This window comes from Paramisgurnus dabryanus, chromosome 1, assembly GCF_030506205.2.
Source record: "Paramisgurnus dabryanus chromosome 1, PD_genome_1.1, whole genome shotgun sequence".
In the NCBI taxonomy this organism is placed as follows: domain Eukaryota; kingdom Metazoa; phylum Chordata; class Actinopteri; order Cypriniformes; family Cobitidae; genus Paramisgurnus; species Paramisgurnus dabryanus.
This window is the reverse complement of record NC_133337.1, coordinates 64,052,390-64,065,612: the sequence shown is the minus strand read 5'-3', so window position 1 is coordinate 64,065,612 and position 13,223 is coordinate 64,052,390. Positions and strand designations below refer to the sequence as shown.

The 13,223-nt window shown below is 46.9% G+C and overlaps 15 non-coding genes across 15 annotated transcripts; 6 read left to right on the top strand and 9 right to left on the bottom strand.

Moving 5' to 3' along the window:
- Positions 1 to 261: 261 nt before the first annotated feature.
- trnam-cau (transfer RNA methionine (anticodon CAU)) lies at positions 262 to 335 on the bottom strand. Its single transcript has one exon. It is a non-coding gene; the product is annotated as a tRNA-Met (tRNA).
- A 2,700-nt stretch (positions 336 to 3,035) lies between these two features.
- On the top strand, positions 3,036 to 3,108 carry trnar-acg (transfer RNA arginine (anticodon ACG)). Its single transcript has one exon. It is a non-coding gene; the product is annotated as a tRNA-Arg (tRNA).
- A 386-nt stretch (positions 3,109 to 3,494) lies between these two features.
- trnam-cau (transfer RNA methionine (anticodon CAU)) lies at positions 3,495 to 3,568 on the bottom strand. Its single transcript has one exon. It is a non-coding gene; the product is annotated as a tRNA-Met (tRNA).
- A 1,296-nt stretch (positions 3,569 to 4,864) lies between these two features.
- trnar-acg (transfer RNA arginine (anticodon ACG)) lies at positions 4,865 to 4,937 on the top strand. The gene has a single exon. It is a non-coding gene; the product is annotated as a tRNA-Arg (tRNA).
- Positions 4,938 to 5,322: 385 nt separating this feature from the next.
- trnam-cau (transfer RNA methionine (anticodon CAU)) lies at positions 5,323 to 5,396 on the bottom strand. The gene has a single exon. It is a non-coding gene; the product is annotated as a tRNA-Met (tRNA).
- Positions 5,397 to 6,380: 984 nt separating this feature from the next.
- Positions 6,381 to 6,453, top strand: trnar-acg (transfer RNA arginine (anticodon ACG)). The gene has a single exon. It is a non-coding gene; the product is annotated as a tRNA-Arg (tRNA).
- A 222-nt stretch (positions 6,454 to 6,675) lies between these two features.
- On the bottom strand, positions 6,676 to 6,747 carry trnae-cuc (transfer RNA glutamic acid (anticodon CUC)). Its single transcript has one exon. It is a non-coding gene; the product is annotated as a tRNA-Glu (tRNA).
- A 92-nt stretch (positions 6,748 to 6,839) lies between these two features.
- trnam-cau (transfer RNA methionine (anticodon CAU)) lies at positions 6,840 to 6,913 on the bottom strand. The gene has a single exon. It is a non-coding gene; the product is annotated as a tRNA-Met (tRNA).
- Positions 6,914 to 9,613: 2,700 nt separating this feature from the next.
- On the top strand, positions 9,614 to 9,686 carry trnar-acg (transfer RNA arginine (anticodon ACG)). The gene has a single exon. It is a non-coding gene; the product is annotated as a tRNA-Arg (tRNA).
- Positions 9,687 to 9,908: 222 nt separating this feature from the next.
- On the bottom strand, positions 9,909 to 9,980 carry trnae-cuc (transfer RNA glutamic acid (anticodon CUC)). Its single transcript has one exon. It is a non-coding gene; the product is annotated as a tRNA-Glu (tRNA).
- Positions 9,981 to 10,072: 92 nt separating this feature from the next.
- On the bottom strand, positions 10,073 to 10,146 carry trnam-cau (transfer RNA methionine (anticodon CAU)). The gene has a single exon. It is a non-coding gene; the product is annotated as a tRNA-Met (tRNA).
- Positions 10,147 to 11,130: 984 nt separating this feature from the next.
- Positions 11,131 to 11,203, top strand: trnar-acg (transfer RNA arginine (anticodon ACG)). The gene has a single exon. It is a non-coding gene; the product is annotated as a tRNA-Arg (tRNA).
- Positions 11,204 to 11,425: 222 nt separating this feature from the next.
- On the bottom strand, positions 11,426 to 11,497 carry trnae-cuc (transfer RNA glutamic acid (anticodon CUC)). Its single transcript has one exon. It is a non-coding gene; the product is annotated as a tRNA-Glu (tRNA).
- Positions 11,498 to 11,589: 92 nt separating this feature from the next.
- trnam-cau (transfer RNA methionine (anticodon CAU)) lies at positions 11,590 to 11,663 on the bottom strand. The gene has a single exon. It is a non-coding gene; the product is annotated as a tRNA-Met (tRNA).
- Positions 11,664 to 12,647: 984 nt separating this feature from the next.
- trnar-acg (transfer RNA arginine (anticodon ACG)) lies at positions 12,648 to 12,720 on the top strand. The gene has a single exon. It is a non-coding gene; the product is annotated as a tRNA-Arg (tRNA).
- Positions 12,721 to 13,223: the final 503 nt, after the last annotated feature.

The window sequence follows — 13,223 nt, the reverse complement described above, 5'->3', positions numbered from 1 at the left end:
GGCAGTGCAGCTTTGCCACTTGGAGGTGCTGCGATCCTTGCCTTCGAAGCAACGTTGCGCAGGACCCGGTGAAAAGGCAAGCGGACGTCAAAAGCACGTTCCCTGACCGGGAAACTACCCGGGCCGCGGCGGTGAGAGCGCCGAATCCTAACCACTAGACCACCAGGGAGGGCACACTGGGACTCAGACCGTGGATGCCCGGCACACTGTGCAGAAGGGAAATGGGGCTAACGTCTCAAATTTGTCGACAAAAAGTCACTCTGCCCCGTGTGAGGCTCAAACTCACGACCTTCAGATTATGAGACTGACGCGCTGCCAAACTGCGCCAACGAGGCACGGCCACATTGATGCGCCTGGATGCCCTCTTGTGTCTGGTTGCGTAGCATTTTGTGCGCCACCAGCGAGGGGAGCATGACTGGGCTTCTTGCACTCTGGCTACCCACACTGAGGACATTCTCGTTCTTAAATTTTCCACGTACAGAAAAAAACTTTCAGGAGACACAGAGGGGCTATGTCATGCCCAGGATTCCTATAGCCTGTGGCTGTAAACTGTACTTCGCACTCACCTCTTGAAGAATCTCTTGTTTGCCTTGTGCGCCCGAGACACAATACCACCGGTTAGGGCTGCACGATTAATCGTATTTTTTATCATGATAACGATATGCGTGCCCCACGATTAATTAATGACAATCGTCGCGATTAATGTGCAAAGACCAAGCACAAAACACACGGTCTAGAATCAAGCAGTGTTTGTTATGGGCGGAGTCAGAGTAAATGGAGTGTTTCTTTGCAAGTGCAAAATACGTTAGCATCACGAGATTTACAGTCATTCGAACATAATGGCAGAGCAACACGAAGAAAGTGCTGAAATAGGTATGTTTAATTCCCAAAAAGGGTCAGGCCAACTCCTTTGTTTGGATATTTCGGATTTGAGGAAAGAGATGTTGATCAGGTAAGTCACGAGTCTTGTGCAAACTGTGCTCCTGTTCCGTCCAAACGTGAAATATCAAGAGTTTCAAAAGCTGAAGACACAAGCCGCAACCATAAAAAATCCCCGACCATCCACGACACAACAATAACGGATCGCGTATCATGTAAGTTAGCCAAGGATATGTGTCCAATACGCACCGTGAGCAGCAAGGGGTTTAAATTTTTATTCAAAAATGTTTTGTTTTTATTTTAGTTTAATTCTAATTTGATATAAATATATACTAGAGCCCTGCATTTCAACCTTTTTACGCCCATTGGGTCGGGTTTCGGACCAATTTTAACATCACAGTTGATATGCGGCCAGGCCTCTGGATTTTTTAGGCTTCTCCACCTTTATATATAATAATTTAATTAAAAGAAACGTTGAGACATTGATAAATTGTAAAAGAAAGACGTTTAACCTAGCGCACGAGTCCACTACGCACATTTAGAATGCACCTGTTGCAACGGTGTTTAGTGTCTCCGCCAGCTGCAGGACCTTCAGTGCATCGGGGAATATGGAGAACTGAATAAAAACCTTAAATACTGTGCATAATCTATAAAAGACTTCTTTCGGTAGTCATGTAAAAAATGCGGTGTAAAGTCTTGAATTTTAATTGATGCATAGCGAATGTGTAAGGTAAAGCAACCTGCATGTTTATTTCGTTTCATGTTTATTCAGTTTTGTTTTGATTCATTATTTTTCTGCACCCCGCCGTCTGCGAGCAACAAAGCAGCCCCCCTCCGTTTTAAAAAAAAATAGTGTGTTGATAATAAACATTTAAACTAACATTGTTATATGCTGAAAATATATATATTATATAGATGTTATTGTAGGCAAGTGAATTGTTGATTTGAGAGGCTCATTTGATCAAACAAGTCGTCAACATGACGTTAGCTGTCGGCCGCTAACCGCTTGGTCAGTATCAAAAACCTTAATTTAACAAACAAAAAAGGTTCTAAAATAAATAAAAGATATTTTATAATTTTGCCAGTTAAAACTGAACTGCTTTAATTGCTGCAATAGTCGTACAGCTGTAAGGAATCTGTGTAAGGAGTTATTTTTGTTATTTCTGCGGATTTCTTTTGCAAAATCTATGCGGAATTTTGCGGAATTATTTTAAATGTTTTAAAAAGATCTAAGAGAATGTGAGCTGTGGATATTACGAAACAATAAAATATTTTATAATATAGGCCTATAAAATGTTTATAATATTATATACATGGCTGTAAAGTGTAATAAAATACTGAAGTAAATAGAAGTTCTTCACTAAAAGAATGATCGTATTTTTAATCGTGATCAAAAGTTTGAGCAAAACAATCGTGATCATCATTTTTCCTGTGATCGTGCAGCCCTACCACCGGTTCTTCTAAGGATGTCGCCGCCGTATGGTTAACAGTTGTCTACTTTAGAAGGCGACTGTGAACCATAAAACGCTGGTGAAAAGTACAAAGACGGCGCTTCTAATACAGTATGAGGAAAGGGGGAAGGATCTTTGAATGCAAAACCACTTTGACAGCATCCGTTACAGGGCAAATGGAGACTGGTTGCGTGTGCTTTTGGCAGATGAAGGGCTTCGGGTACATTCTTCCTCATTTCGAAAAATCCACATTCGTCACCATTTCAAGGCGGTTATGAAGAAATAAATAAGAATTTACCTGTTTAATATTTACGATTCGCGATCGGGGCGGCTCCGACGTTCTTCTGAACGGGTTCGGACACTCTTAACACACCTCACACCAAGGGAAAATCTGATAAGATAATCTGTAGAACCATCAGGATAATCGAGACACAGCTAGGATCGTCGGAAGGGGGGAAATCGGCCCAAAATCAGCCCGATTATATTTTGGTGTGTACCCAGCATTAGGCGCTGTGTTCCTGTCGCAGTCTCTTCTGGAGGCGTGGGTTCGAATCCCACTTCTGACACTACATTGCTCTTATTGGAGCCCCTCCATGCTGTGTTTTGCGATTTCTTCCGAGGGAGCGTCATTTCAAAGATGCCAGGAGACAGGCATGCGGGGGACCACCCGACTTTCCATTTTGGTAGAGGTAAATCTTGGCGGCTGGACCAGTGGCGCAATGGATAACGCGTCTGACTACGGATCAGAAGATTCTAGGTTCGACTCCTGGCTGGTTCGATCGTGTTTTTACTCCTTCCTCCCACACGTTGGGTGTCTGCACAAGGCTCTGATTGCTCTGATGGTGGAGCACAGGACTGGAAGAAAGCAATTTAGCGGGCCAACCTTAAGTCGATGGGCTGGAGGCAGTGCAGCTTTGCCACTTGGAGGTGCTGCGATCCTTGCCTTCGAAGCAACGTTGCGCAGAAACCGGTGAAAAGGCAAGCGGAGGTCAAAAGCACGTTCCCTGACCGGGAATCGAACCCGGGCCGCGGCGGTGAGAGCGCCGAATCCTAACCACTAGACCACCAGTGAGGGCACACTGGGACTCAGACCGTGGATGCCCGGCACACTGTGCAGAAGGGAAATGGGGCTAACGTCTCAAACTTGTCTACAAAAAGTTACTCTGCCCCGTGTGAGGCTCGAACTCACGACCTTCAGATTATGAGACTGACGCGCTGCCTAACTGCGCCAACGAGGCACGGCCACATTGACGCGCCTGGATGCCCTCTTGTGTCTGGTTGCGTAGCATTTTGTGCGCCACCAGCGAGGGGAGCACGACTGGGCTTCTTGCACTCTGGCTACCCACACTGAGGACATTCTCGTTCTTAAATTTTCCACGTACAGAAAAAAACTTTCAGGAGACACAGAGGGGCTATGTCATGCCCAGGATTCCTATAGCCTGTGGCTGTAAACTGTACTTCGCACTCACCTCTTGAAGAATCTCTTGTTTGCCTTGTGCGCCCGAGACACAATACCACCGGTTCTTCTAAGGATGTCGCCGCCGTATGGTTAACAGTTGTCTACTTTTAAAGGCGACTGTGAACCATAAAACGCTGGTGAAAAGTACAAAGACGGCGGTTCTAATACAGTATGAGGAAAGGGGGAAGGATCTTTGAATGCAAAACCACTTTGACAGCATCCGTTACAGGGCAAATGGAGACTGGTTGCGTGTGCTTTTGGCAGATGAAGGGCTTCGGGTACATTCTTCCTCATTTCGAAAAATCCACATTCGTCACCATTTCAAGGCGGTTATGAAGAAATAAATAAGAATTTACCTGTTTAATATTTACGATTCGCGATCGGGGCGGCTCCGACGTTCTTCTGAACGGGTTCGGACACTCTTAACACACTTCACACCAAGGGAAAATCTGATAAGATAATCTGTAGAACCATCAGGATAATCGAGACACAGCTAGGATCGTCGGAAGGGAGGAAATCGGCCCAAAATCAGCCCGATTATCTTTTGGTGTGTACCCAGCATTAGGCGCTTCGTTCCTGTCGCAGTCTCGGGTACATTCTTCCTCATTTCGAAAAATCCACATTCGTCACCATTTCAAGGCGGTTATGAAGAAATAAATAAGAATTTACCTGTTTAATATTTACGATTCGCGATCGGGGCGGCTCCGACGTTCTTCTGAACGGATTCGGACACTCTTAACACACCTCACACCAAGGGAAATCTGATAAGATAATCTGTAGAACCATCAGGATAATCGAGACACAGCTAGGATCGTCGGAAGGGGGGAAATCGGCCCAAAATCAGCCCGATTATCTTTTGGTGTGTACCCAGCATTAGGCGCTGCGTTCCTGTCGCAGTCTCTTCTGGAGGCGTGGGTTCGAATCCCACTTCTGACACTACATTGCTCTTATTGGAGCCCCTCCATGCTGTGTTTTGCGATTTCTTCCGAGGGAGCGTCATTTCAAAGATGCCAGGAGACAGGCATGCGGGGGACCACCCGACTTTCCATTTTGGTAGAGGTAAAGCTTGGCGGCTGGACCAGTGGCGCAATGGATAACGCGTCTGACTACGGATCAGAAGATTCTAGGTTCGACTCCTGGCTGGTTCGATCGTGTTTTACTCCTTCCTCCGACACGTTGGGTGTCTGCACAAGGCTCTGATTGCTCTGATGGTGGAGCACAGGACTGGAAGAAAGCAATTTAGCAGGCCAACCTTAAGTCGATGGGCTGGAGGCAGTGCAGCTTTGCCACTTGGAGGTGCTGCGATCCTTGCCTTCGAAGCAACGTTGCGCAGAAACCGGTGAAAAGGCAAGCGGACGTCAAAAGCACGTTCCCTGACCGGGAATCGAACCCGGGCCGCGGCGGTGAGAGCGCCGAATCCTAACCACTAGACCACCAGTGAGGGCACACTGGGACTCAGACCGTGGATGCCCGGCACACTGTGCAGAAGGGAAATGGGGCTAACGTCTCAAACTTGTCTACAAAAAGTTACTCTGCCCCGTGTGAGGCTCGAACTCACGACCTTCAGATTATGAGACTGACGCGCTGCCTAACTGCGCCAACGAGGCACGGCCAGATTGACGCGCCTGGATGCCCTCTTGTGTCTGGTTGCGTAGCATTTTGTGCGCCACCAGCGAGGGGAGCATGACTGGGCTTCTTGCACTCTGGCTACCCACACTGAGGACATTCTCGTTCTTAAATTTTCCACGTACAGAAAAAAACTTTCAGGAGACACAGAGGGGCTATGTCATGCCCAGGATTCCTATAGCCTGTGGCTGTAAACTGTACTTCGCACTCACCTCTTGAAGAATCTCTTGTTTGCCTTGTGCGCCCGAGACACAATACCACCGGTTCTTCTAAGGATGTCGCCGCCGTATGGTTAACAGTTGTCTACTTTAGAAGGCGACTGTGAACCATAAAACGCTGGTGAAAAGTACAAAGACGGCGCTTCTAATACAGTATGAGGAAAGGGGGAAGGATCTTTGAATGCAAAACCACTTTGACAGCATCCGTTACAGGGCAAATGGAGACTGGTTGCGTGTGCTTTTGGCAGATGAAGGGCTTCGGGTACATTCTTCCTCATTTCGAAAAATCCACATTCGTCACCATTTCAAGGCGGTTATGAAGAAATAAATAAGAATTTACCTGTTTAATATTTACGATTCGCGATCGGGGCGGCTCCGACGTTCTTCTGAACGGGTTCGGACACTCTTAACACACCTCACACCAAGGGAAAATCTGATAAGATAATCTGTAGAACCATCAGGATAATCGAGACACAGCTAGGATCGTCGGAAGGGGGGAAATCGGCCCAAAATCAGCCCGATTATCTTTTGGTGTGTACCCAGCATTAGGCGCTGCGTTCCTGTCGCAGTCTCTTCTGGAGGCGTGGGTTCGAATCCCACTTCTGACACTATATTGCTCTTATTGGAGCCCCTCCATGCTGTGTTTTGCGATTTCTTCCGAGGGAGCGTCATTTCAAAGATGCCAGGAGACAGGCATGCGGGGGACCACCCGACTTCCCATTTTGGTAGAGGTGAAGCTTGGCGGCTGGACCAGTGGCGCAATGGATAACGCGTCTGACTACGGATCAGAAGATTCTAGGTTCGACTCCTGGCTGGTTCGATCGTGTTTTTACTCCTTCCTCCCACACGTTGGGTGTCTGCACAAGGCTCTGATTGCTCTGATGGTGGAGCACAGGACTGGAAGAAAGCAATTTAGCAGGCCAACCTTAAGTCGATGGGCTGGAGGCAGTGCAGCTTTGCCACTTGGAGGTGCTGCGATCCTTGCCTTCGAAGCAACGTTGCGCAGGACCCGGTGAAAAGGCAAGCGGACGTCAAAAGCACGTTCCCTGACCGGGAATCGAACCCGGGCCGTGGCGGTGAGAGCGCCGAATCCTAACCACTAGACCACCAGGGAGGGCACACTGGGACTCAGACCGTGGATGCCCGGCACACTGTGCAGAAGGGAAATGGGGCTAACGTCTCAAACTTGTCGACAAAAAGTCACTCTGCCCCGTGTGAGGCTCAAACTCACGACCTTCAGATTATGAGACTGACGCGCTGCCAAACTGCGCCAACGAGGCACGGCCACATTGATGCGCCTGGATGCCCTCTTGTGTCTGGTTGGGTAGCATTTTGTGCGCCACCAGCGAGGGGAGCATGACTGGGCTTCTTGCACTCTGGCTACCCACACTGAGGACATTCTCGTTCTTAAATTTTCCACGTACAGAAAAAAACTTTCAGGAGACACAGAGGGGCTATGTCATGCCCAGGATTCCTATAGCCTGTGGCTGTAAACTGTACTTCGCACTCACCTCTTGAAGAATCTCTTGTTTGCCTTGTGCGCCCGAGACACAATACCACCGGTTAGGGCTGCACGATTAATCGTATTTTTTATCATGATAACGATATGCGTGCCCCACGATTAATTAATGACAATCGTCGCGATTAATGTGCAAAGACCAAGCACAAAACACACGGTCTAGAATCAAGCAGTGTTTGTTATGGGCGGAGTCAGAGTAAATGGAGTGTTTCTTTGCAAGTGCAAAATACGTTAGCATCACGAGATTTACAGTCATTCGAACATAATGGCAGAGCAACACGAAGAAAGTGCTGAAATAGGTATGTTTAATTCCCAAAAAGGGTCAGGCCAACTCCTTTGTTTGGATATTTCGGATTTGAGGAAAGAGATGTTGATCAGGTAAGTCACGAGTCTTGTGCAAACTGTGCTCCTGTTCCGTCCAAACGTGAAATATCAAGAGTTTCAAAAGCTGAAGACACAAGCCGCAACCATAAAAAATCCCCGACCATCCACGACACAACAATAACGGATCGCGTATCATGTAAGTTAGCCAAGGATATGTGTCCAATACGCACCGTGAGCAGCAAGGGGTTTAAATTTTTATTCAAAAATGTTTTGTTTTTATTTTAGTTTAATTCTAATTTGATATAAATATATACTAGAGCCCTGCATTTCAACCTTTTTACGCCCATTGGGTCGGGTTTCGGACCAATTTTAACATCACAGTTGATATGCGGCCAGGCCTCTGGATTTTTTAGGCTTCTCCACCTTTATATATAATAATTTAATTAAAAGAAACGTTGAGACATTGATAAATTGTAAAAGAAAGACGTTTAACCTAGCGCACGAGTCCACTACGCACATTTAGAATGCACCTGTTGCAACGGTGTTTAGTGTCTCCGCCAGCTGCAGGACCTTCAGTGCATCGGGGAATATGGAGAACTGAATAAAAACCTTAAATACTGTGCATAATCTATAAAAGACTTCTTTCGGTAGTCATGTAAAAAATGCGGTGTAAAGTCTTGAATTTTAATTGATGCATAGCGAATGTGTAAGGTAAAGCAACCTGCATGTTTATTTCGTTTCATGTTTATTCAGTTTTGTTTTGATTCATTATTTTTCTGCACCCCGCCGTCTGCGAGCAACAAAGCAGCCCCCCTCCGTTTTAAAAAAAAATAGTGTGTTGATAATAAACATTTAAACTAACATTGTTATATGCTGAAAATATATATATTATATAGATGTTATTGTAGGCAAGTGAATTGTTGATTTGAGAGGCTCATTTGATCAAACAAGTCGTCAACATGACGTTAGCTGTCGGCCGCTAACCGCTTGGTCAGTATCAAAAACCTTAATTTAACAAACAAAAAAGGTTCTAAAATAAATAAAAGATATTTTATAATTTTGCCAGTTAAAACTGAACTGCTTTAATTGCTGCAATAGTCGTACAGCTGTAAGGAATCTGTGTAAGGAGTTATTTTTGTTATTTCTGCGGATTTCTTTTGCAAAATCTATGCGGAATTTTGCGGAATTATTTTAAATGTTTTAAAAAGATCTAAGAGAATGTGAGCTGTGGATATTACGAAACAATAAAATATTTTATAATATAGGCCTATAAAATGTTTATAATATTATATACATGGCTGTAAAGTGTAATAAAATACTGAAGTAAATAGAAGTTCTTCACTAAAAGAATGATCGTATTTTTAATCGTGATCAAAAGTTTGAGCAAAACAATCGTGATCATCATTTTTCCTGTGATCGTGCAGCCCTACCACCGGTTCTTCTAAGGATGTCGCCGCCGTATGGTTAACAGTTGTCTACTTTAGAAGGCGACTGTGAACCATAAAACGCTGGTGAAAAGTACAAAGACGGCGCTTCTAATACAGTATGAGGAAAGGGGGAAGGATCTTTGAATGCAAAACCACTTTGACAGCATCCGTTACAGGGCAAATGGAGACTGGTTGCGTGTGCTTTTGGCAGATGAAGGGCTTCGGGTACATTCTTCCTCATTTCGAAAAATCCACATTCGTCACCATTTCAAGGCGGTTATGAAGAAATAAATAAGAATTTACCTGTTTAATATTTACGATTCGCGATCGGGGCGGCTCCGACGTTCTTCTGAACGGGTTCGGACACTCTTAACACACTTCACACCAAGGGAAAATCTGATAAGATAATCTGTAGAACCATCAGGATAATCGAGACACAGCTAGGATCGTCGGAAGGGGGGAAATCGGCCCAAAATCAGCTCGATTATCTTTTGGTGTGTACCCAGCATTAGGCGCTGCGTTCCTGTCGCAGTCTCTTCTGGAGGCGTGGGTTCGAATCCCACTTCTGACACTATATTGCTCTTATTGGAGCCCCTCCATGCTGTGTTTTGCGATTTCTTCCGAGGGAGCGTCATTTCAAAGATGCCAGGAGACAGGCATGCGGGGGACCACCCGACTTCCCATTTTGGTAGAGGTGAAGCTTGGCGGCTGGACCAGTGGCGCAATGGATAACGCGTCTGACTACGGATCAGAAGATTCTAGGTTCGACTCCTGGCTGGTTCGATCGTGTTTTTACTCCTTCCTCCCACACGTTGGGTGTCTGCACAAGGCTCTGATTGCTCTGATGGTGGAGCACAGGACTGGAAGAAAGCAATTTAGCAGGCCAACCTTAAGTCGATGGGCTGGAGGCAGTGCAGCTTTGCCACTTGGAGGTGCTGCGATCCTTGCCTTCGAAGCAACGTTGCGTAGGACCCGGTGAAAAGGCAAGCGGACGTCAAAAGCACGTTCCCTGACCGGGAATCGAACCCGGGCCGCTGCGGTGAGAGCGCCGAATCCTAACCACTAGACCACCAGGGAGGGCACACTGGGACTCAGACCGTGGATGCCCGGCACACTGTGCAGAAGGGAAATGGGGCTAACGTCTCAAACTTGTCGACAAAAAGTCACTCTGCCCCTTGTGAGGCTCGAACTCACGACCTTCAGATTATGAGACTGACGCGCTGCCAAACTGCGCCAACGAGGCACGGCCACATTGATGCGCCTGGATGCCCTCTTGTGTCTGGTTGCGTAGCATTTTGTGCGCCACCAGCGAGGGGAGCATGACTGGGCTTCTTGCACTCTGGCTACCCACACTGAGGACATTCTCGTTCTTAAATTTTCCACGTACAGAAAAAAACTTTCAGGAGACACAGAGGGGCTATGTCATGCCCAGGATTCCTATAGCCTGTGGCTGTAAACTGTACTTCGCACTCACCTCTTGAAGAATCTCTTGTTTGCCTTGTGCGCCCGAGACACAATACCACCGGTTCTTCTAAGGATGTCGCCGCCGTATGGTTAACAGTTGTCTACTTTAGAAGGCGACTGTGAACCATAAAACGCTGGTGAAAAGTACAAAGACGGCGCTTCTAATACAGTATGAGGAAAGGGGGAAGGATCTTTGAATGCAAAACCACTTTGACAGCATCCGTTACAGGGCAAATGGAGACTGGTTGCGTGTGCTTTTGGCAGATGAAGGGCTTCGGGTACATTCTTCCTCATTTCGAAAAATCCACATTCGTCAACATTTCAAGGCGGTTATGAAGAAATAAATAAGAATTTACCTGTTTAATATTTACGATTCGCGATCGGGGCGGCTCTGACGTTCTTCTGAACGGGTTCGGACACTCTTAACACACCTCACACCAAGGGAAAATCTGATAAGATAATCTGTAGAACCATCAGGATAATCGAGACACAGCTAGGATCGTCGGAAGGGGGGAAATCAGCCCAAAATCAGCCCGATTATCTTTTGGTGTGTACCCAGCATTAGGCGCTGCGTTCCTGTCGCAGTCTCTTCTGGAGGCGTGGGTTCGAATCCCACTTCTGACACTATATTGCTCTTATTGGAGCCCCTCCATGCTGTGTTTTGCGATTTCTTCCGAGGGAGCGTCATTTCAAAGATGCCAGGAGACAGGCATGCGGGGGACCACTCGACTTCCCATTTTGGTAGAGGTGAACCTTGGCGTCTGGACCAGTGGCGCAATGGATAACGCGTCTGACTACGGATTAGAAGATTCTAGGTTCGACTCCTGGCTGGTTCGATCGTGTTTTTACTCCTTCCTCCCACACGTTGGGTGTCTGCACAAGGCTCTGATTGCTCTGATGGTGGAGCACAGGACTGGAAGAAAGCAATTTAGCAGGCCAACCTTAAGTCGATGGGCTGGAGGCAGTGCAGCTTTGCCACTTGGAGGTGCTGCGATCCTTGCCTTCGAAGCAACGTTGCGCAGAAACCAGTGAAAAGGCAAGCGGACGTCAAAAACACGTTCCCTGACCGGGAATCGAACCCGGGCCGCGGCGGTGAGAGCGCCGAATCCTAACCACTAGACCACCAGGGAGGGCACACTGGGACTCAGACCGTGGATGCCCGGCACACTGTGCAGAAGGGAAATGGGGCTAACGTCTCAAACTTGTCTACAAAAAGTCACTCTGCCCCGTGTGAGGCTCGAACTCACGACCTTCAGATTATGAGACTGACGCACTGCCTAACTGCGCCAACGAGGCACGGCCACATTGACGCGCCTGGATGCCCTCTTGTGTCTGGTTGGGTAGCATTTTGTGCGCCACCAGCGAGGGGAGCACGACTGGGCTTCTTGCACTCTGGCTACCCACACTGAGGACATTCTCGTTCTTAAATTTTCCACGTACAGAAAAAAACTTTCAGGAGACACAGAGGGGCTATGTCATGCCCAGGATTCCTACAGCCTGTGGCTGTAAACTGTACCTCGCACTCACCTCTTGAAGAATCTCTTGTTTGCCTTGTGCGCTCGAGACACAATACCACCGGTTCTTCTAAGGATGTCGTCGCCATATGGTTAACAGTTGTCTACTTTAGAAGGCGACTGTGAACCATAAAACGCTGGTGAAAAGTACAAAGACGGCGCTTCTAATACAGTATGAGGAAAGGGGGAAGGATCTTTGAATGCAAAACCACTTTGACAGCATCCGTTACAGGGCAAATGGAGACTGGTTGCGTGTGCTTTTGGCAGATGAAGGGCTTCGGGTACATTCTTCCTCATTTCGAAAAATCCACATTCGTCACCATTTCAAGGCGGTTATGAAGATATAAATAAGAATTAACCTGTTTAATATTTACGATTCGAGATCGGGGCGGCTCCGACGTTCTTCTGAACGGGTTCGGACACTCTTAACACACCTCACACCAAGGGAAAATCTGATAAGATAATCTGTAGAACCATCAGGATAATCGAGACACAGCTAGGATCGTCTGAAGGGGGGAAATCGGCCCAAAATCAGCCTGATTATCGTTTGGTGTTTACCCAGCATTAGGCGCTGCGTTCCTGTCGAAGTCTCCTCTGGAGGCGTGGGTTCGAATCCCACTTCTGACACTATATTGCTCTTATTGGAGCCCCTCCATGCTGTGTTTTGCGATTTCTTCCGAGGGAGCGTCATTTCAAAGATGCCAGGGCACAGGCATGTGGGGGACCACCCGACTTCCCATTTTGGTAGAGGTGAAGCTTGGCGGCTGGACCAGTGGCGCAATGGATAACGCTTCTGACTACGGATCAGAAGATTCTAGGTTCGACTCCTGGCTGGTTCGATCGTGTTTTTACTCCTTCCTCCCACACGTTGGGTGTCTGCACAAGGCTCTGATTGCTCTGATGGTGGAGCACAGGACTGGAAGAAAGCAATTTAGCAGGCCAACCTTAAGTCGATGGGCTGGAGGCAGTGCAGCTTTGCCGCTTGGAGGTGCTGCGATCCTTGCCTTCGAAGCAACGTTGCGCAGAACCGCTGACATGTTTTTGAATAGGATGCAATGTCAGCAGTCATGCACTATCAGTGCTCTTTTTTTAGAGCTTTGAGAAACGTAACTGTTACTGTTTTTTATTCAAGCAAGCCCCATTGCTTCATTTATTGAGTGTCTTCTATGTATCAGCCAAGCTTTTACTGTGACAGCTGAAATTGAAACTCAGGAAACTATGGGATCAGACCCTATGACCAAACATAAAGCTCAAATTTGATGGAAATCCCTCAGTGGATGGATGCAGAAAATATTAGACACATTCTGTTTTCCAGATTTTACCATAAATGTATTGCCTCTCC